The sequence below is a fragment of the Diceros bicornis genome, chromosome X (genome assembly GCF_020826845.1).
Source record: "Diceros bicornis minor isolate mBicDic1 chromosome X, mDicBic1.mat.cur, whole genome shotgun sequence".
Taxonomy (NCBI): Eukaryota; Metazoa; Chordata; class Mammalia; order Perissodactyla; family Rhinocerotidae; genus Diceros; species Diceros bicornis.
Genome location: NC_080781.1, coordinates 26,195,259 through 26,201,258, shown reverse-complemented (window position 1 = coordinate 26,201,258; position 6,000 = coordinate 26,195,259).

Below are 6,000 nucleotides of genomic sequence, written 5' to 3'. Positions count from 1 at the left end.
TCATATATGAAGGAGTAATAAAGACTTGTTAGACAAACAAAAGCTGAGGGAGTTCATCACCACTATTCCTGCCTTGCAAGAAATGCTGAAAGGAGTTCTTTAATCTGAACTGAAAAGACACTAATCAGCGACATGAAAACATATGAAAGTATACAACACATTGGTAAAGATAAATATACAGTCAAACTTAGAAAACTCTAATTATGTTATAGGATGGTGTGTTAACTACTCAACTATAGTATAAATATCAAAGGAAAAGAGTATTAAAAATAATTATAGCTACTACAATTTGTTAATGAAATATAACAATATGTAATATAATATAAAAAGAGGCAAATAATGATATCAAAAATATAAAAGGGGGCAGTAAAAGGGTGAAGCTTTTGTAGACAATTGAAGTTAAGTGCTGTCAGCTTAAAGTGGACTTTTTAATCTATGAGATACCTTATGTAAGCCTCGTGGTAACCATAAGGCAAAAGCCTAGAGTAGATGCACAAAAGATAAGGAAAGGAGAAACAGGGCAGAAAAATCACCAATTCACAAAGGGTAGGCAGAAACAGAGGGAAAAAGAAACAACGGAAATACGAAACAACCAGAAAACAATAAAATGGCATTAGTAAGTTCTTACATATCAATAATAACTCTAAATGTAAGTGGATTGAATTCAACAAAGGGCACAGAGTGGCTGGGTGGATAAAACAAAAACAAAAATAAAAACAAAAACAAGAGCCAACTATATGTTGCCTACAAGAAAGTCACTTCAGCTTTAAGGACACACATAGCCTCAAAGTGAAGGGATGGAAAAAGATATTCCATACAAGTGGAAACCAAAAGAGAGCAGAGGTAGCTATATCAGACAAAATAGATCTTAAGCCAAAAACAGTAACAAGAAAGAAAGAAGGTCATTACATAACGATAAAGGGGTCAATCATCAAGAAAATATAAGAATCTTAAATATATACATACCCAACCTCACAGCACATAAATACATTAAGCAAATATTAACAGATCTGAATGGAGAACTAGACAACAATACAATAACAGTAGGGGATTTCAATAGCCCACTTTCAGCAATGGATAGATCATGCAGACAGAAAATCAATATGGAAATGTTGGACTTGAACTATACTTTAGATCAAATGGACCTAACAGACATTTATAGAACATTCCATCCAATAGCAGCAGAATACACATTCTTCTCACACGCACACAGAACATTCTCCAGGATAGACCATATGATAGGACACAAAGCAAGTCTACCAATTTAAGAAGATTGAAATCATACCAAGTATCTTTTCCAACCACAATGGTATGAAACTAGAAATCACAAGAGGAAAGCTGGAAAATCTACAAATATGTGGAAATTAACATGCTCCTGAACAACCTATGGATCAAAGAAGAAATCAAAAAATATCTCAAAACAAATGAAAACGGAGACACACCAAAACCTATGGGGTGCTGCAAAAGCAGTTCTGAGACGGAAGTTTATAGTGGTAAATGCATATATTAAGACAATAAAGATCTCAAATAAACAAATTTACATCTCAAGGAACCAGAAAAAGAAGAACGAACTAAGCTCAAAGTTAGCATAAAGAAGGTAACAACAAAGAGAAGAATGGGAATAAATGAAATAGAGGCCAGAAGAACAATAGAAAAAAAAAAATCAATGAAACCAGGAATCTTTTAAAAGGTAAACAAAATTCACAAACCTTTACCTAGTCTAAGAAAAAAGAGAAGACTCAAAATCAGAAATGAAAGAAGAGACATTCCAACTGGTACTATAGAAATACAAAGGATCATAAGAGACTACTATGAACAATAATATGCCAACAAATTAGATAACCTAGAAGAAACGGATAAATTCCTAGAAACATACAATGTACCAAGACTGAAACATGAAGAAATAGAAAGTTTGAACAGACCAATAATGAGTAAAGAGTTTGAACCAGTAATCAAAAACCTCCCAACACAGAAAACCTCAGGACCAGATGGCTTCACTGGTGAATTCTGCCAGCCATTTAAAAAAGAATTAGTACCAATTTTTCTCAAACTCTTCCAAAAAACAGAAGAGGGAACACTTCCAAACTCATCTTCTGAGGCCAGCATTACCCTATCTAAGCCAGATAAGGACACTACAAGAAAACTATAGACCAATATATCCCTGATAAATATAAATGCAAAAATTTTCAACAAAATATTAGCAAAGCAAATTTACAACACATAAAAAAACTGCACACTTTGACCAAGTGGGATTTATTTCTGGCATGCAAGGCTTGTTCAACATATGCAAATGTGATACACCACATTAATAGAATGAAAGGTAAAAATCATGATCATGTCAATAGATGCAGAAAAAGCATTTGACAAATTCCAACAGTCTTTCATGATAAAAACCCTCAACAGATTGGGTATAGAAAGAACATACCTCAACATAATGAAGGCCATCTGTGCATGACAAAGCCACAGCCAACACTATACTCAAGGATGAAAAGCTGAAAGCTTTTCTTCTAAGATCAGGAACAAAACAAGTGTGCCCACTCTCACCATTCCTATTCAACATAGTACTGGAAGTCCTAGCTAGAGCAATTAGGCAAGACAAGGAAATAAAAGGCATCCAAATTGAAAAGGAAGAAGTAAAATTTCATTATTTACAGATGATATAATAGAAAACCCTAAGGACACAACCAAAAAACAATTGGAACTAATCAACGAATTCAGTAAAGTTGCAGGATATAAAATCAACACACAGAAATCAGTTGTGTTTCTATACACTAACAACAAAACATCTGAAAACGAAATAAAACCAACCTATTCACAGTAGCATCAAAGATAATACTTAGGAATAGATTTAACCAAGTAAGTGAAAGATCTGTACAAGGAAAACTACAAGATTTTGATGAAAGAAATTGAAAAAGACAAACAAATGGAAAGAAATCCTGTGTTCACGGATCAGAAGAATTAATATTAATATTGTTAAAATGTCCATACTACTCAAAATCATCTACAGATTCAAGGCAATTCCTACCAAAATTCCAATGGGGGCCAACCTGGTGGCTTAGCGGTTAAGTGCACGCACTCTGCTACTGGCGGCCTGGGTTCAGATCCCGGGCGTGCACCGACGCACCACTTCTGTGGCAATGCTGAGGCCATGTCCCACATACAGCAACTAGAAGGATGTGCAACTATAACATACAACTATCTACTGGGGCTTTGGGGGGAAAAAAAGGAGGAGGATTGGCAATAGATGTTAGCTCAGAGCCGGTCTTCCTCAGCAAAAAAAAAGAGAGGAGGATTGGCATGGATGTTAGCTCAGGGCTGATCTTCCTCACACACATACAAAAAAAATTCCAATGGGATTTTTCTCAGAAATAGAAAAACCAATTCCAAAATTTGTATGGAATCACAAAAGACCCTGAATAGCCAAAGCAATCATCAGAAAGGACACAGCCAGAGGCATCACACTTTCTGATTTCAAACTGTACTATAAAGCTATAGTAATTTAAACAGTATGGTACTGCATAAAAATAGACACATTGATCAATGGAACAGAATAGAGCCCAGAAATAAACCCTCACATTTACAGTCAACTAATATTAGACAAGGGAGTCAAGAACACTCAATGGGAAAAATAGTTTCTTCAACAAATGGTGTTGGGAAAACTGAATAACCATGTGAAGAAAAATAAAATTGGACCTCTATCTTACACCACTCACAAAAATTAGCATGAAGTGGATTAAAGACTTAAATGTAAGACCTGACACTGTAAAACTCATAGAAGAAAACATAAGGAAGAAGCTCCTTGATATTGGTCTTGGCAATGATTTTTTAGATATAACACCAAAAGCACAAGCAACAAAATAAAAAATCAATAAGTGAGATTACATCAAACTAAAAAGCTTCTGCACAGCAAAAGAAACAATCAAAAAAATGAAAAGGTGGGGCCGGCCCGGTGGCGCGAGCGGTTAAGTGCGCGCGCTCCGCTGCGGCGGCCCGGGGTTCGCTGGTTCGGATCCCGGGCGCGCACCGACGCACTGCTTGGTAAGCCATGCTGTGGCGGCGTCCCATATAAAGTGGAGGAAGATGGGCACCGATGTTAGCCCAGGGCCGTCTTCCTCAGCAAAAAAAAAAAAAGAGGAGGATTGGCGGATGTTAGCTCAGGGCTGATCTCCTCACAAAAAAAAAAAAAAAAAAAAAAAAAAAAAAAAATGAAAAGGCCACTTACAGAATAGGAGAAAATATTTGCAAGCCATATATCGAATAAGGGGTTAACATCCATAATATATGAGGAATTCATACAACTCAGTAACAAAAAACCCCAATCTGATTTAAAAATGGGCAGAGGAACCTAATAGACATTTTTCCAAAGAAGACATACAAATAGCTAACAGGTACATAAAAAGATGCTCCTTATCACCAACGATCAGGGAAATACAAATCAAAACTACAGTGAGTATCACCTCACACCTGTTAGAATGGCTATCATCAAGAAGACAAGAGAGAAGTGTTCGCAAGGATGTAGAGAAAAGAGAACGCTTGTGCGCTGTTGGTGGGAATGTAAATTGGTGCAGCCACTATGAAACACAGTATGGAGGTTCCTCAAAAAATTAAAAATAGAACTATCACATGATCCAGCAATTCCACTTTGGGGTATTTATCCAAAGAAAATGAAAAATCTTGCTGAGACTAGAATTTAATTATTCCAACCACTAAAAATAAGGGATAATTATGTAATGTGATAGAGGTGCTAATTGTTGCTACAACGGCAATCGTATTACAATATATAAACGTATCAAATTAATGTTATACGCTTTAAATTTACACAATGTTATATGTAAAATATGTTCAGTTAAAAAATGGGGGCCGGCCCGGTGGTGTAGTGGTTAAGTTAGCACACTCTGCTTCAGCAGCCTGGGGTTCACAGGTTCGGATCCCAGGCATGGACCTACACATTGCTTATTAAGCCATGCTGTGGCAGGTGTCCCACATATAAAGTAGAGGAAGATGGGCACGGATGTTAGCCCAGGGCCAATCTTCCTCAGCAAAAAGAGGAGGATCGGCAACAGATTTTAGCTCAGGGCTAATCTTCCTCACACACACACACAAAACAAAAATAGAAAAAAAAAAATGAAGAGCATTGGAAATGGAACAAAATAAGGTAAATAAATTTTTTTCTAAAAAAAAAGAAATTAAAATAGGATCTCGAAGAGATGTCTGCACTGCCGTGCTCATTGCAGCATTATTCACAATAGCCAAGATATGGAAACAACCTCAGTGTCCACTGATGGATGAATGGGTAAGGAAGATATGGTGTATATATATACAGTGGAATGTTATTCAGCCATGAGAAAGAAAAAAATCCTGCCGTTTGCAACAACATAGATGGAACTTGAGGCATTATGCTAAGTGAAATAAGTCAGAGAGAGAAAGATAAATACAGCATTATGTCATTTATATGTGGACTCTAAACAAGCCAAACTTGTAAAATCTGAGAGTAGAAATGATACCGAATCAAGTGGGCTCTCCTCCTGGTGAGTGAAATAAAACTCTACACCAGTGGAAGTTGTCTCACAAAGTACAGTGTATTTGCAGCAAATAGGAGGCCATGAGGAATCATTGCCAAAGTCATGGCGTCCCCAAACAAAGGAAAGCAGGAACTTTTCTTTGGTTGGGAAATGAATATTCAAAAGGGAGAGGCGGGTATTTGCTTGCACAGGCTCAGTTGGAGAACATGTTTCCACGTAATGAGGCCCAAGCTCCTCCTGGAGAGATCTTTGCATTAAAGATAAGGCAAAGGTCATGGGCATAGCTCTTGTGGTGAGGCTTGGTCAGTTTCAAGACAGCTGGTGGTTACATCTCCTTAACATACAAAAGGAAAAGAAACAACTTGGAAAAACAGTTAATTGCTTCCAAACCCACCCAAAAGTTTCTCGAGGCCCCTAGTCGGTGACAGAAAGGTGGTTACCAGGGGCTGGGGGTGGGGGAATTGGGGAGATGTTGGTC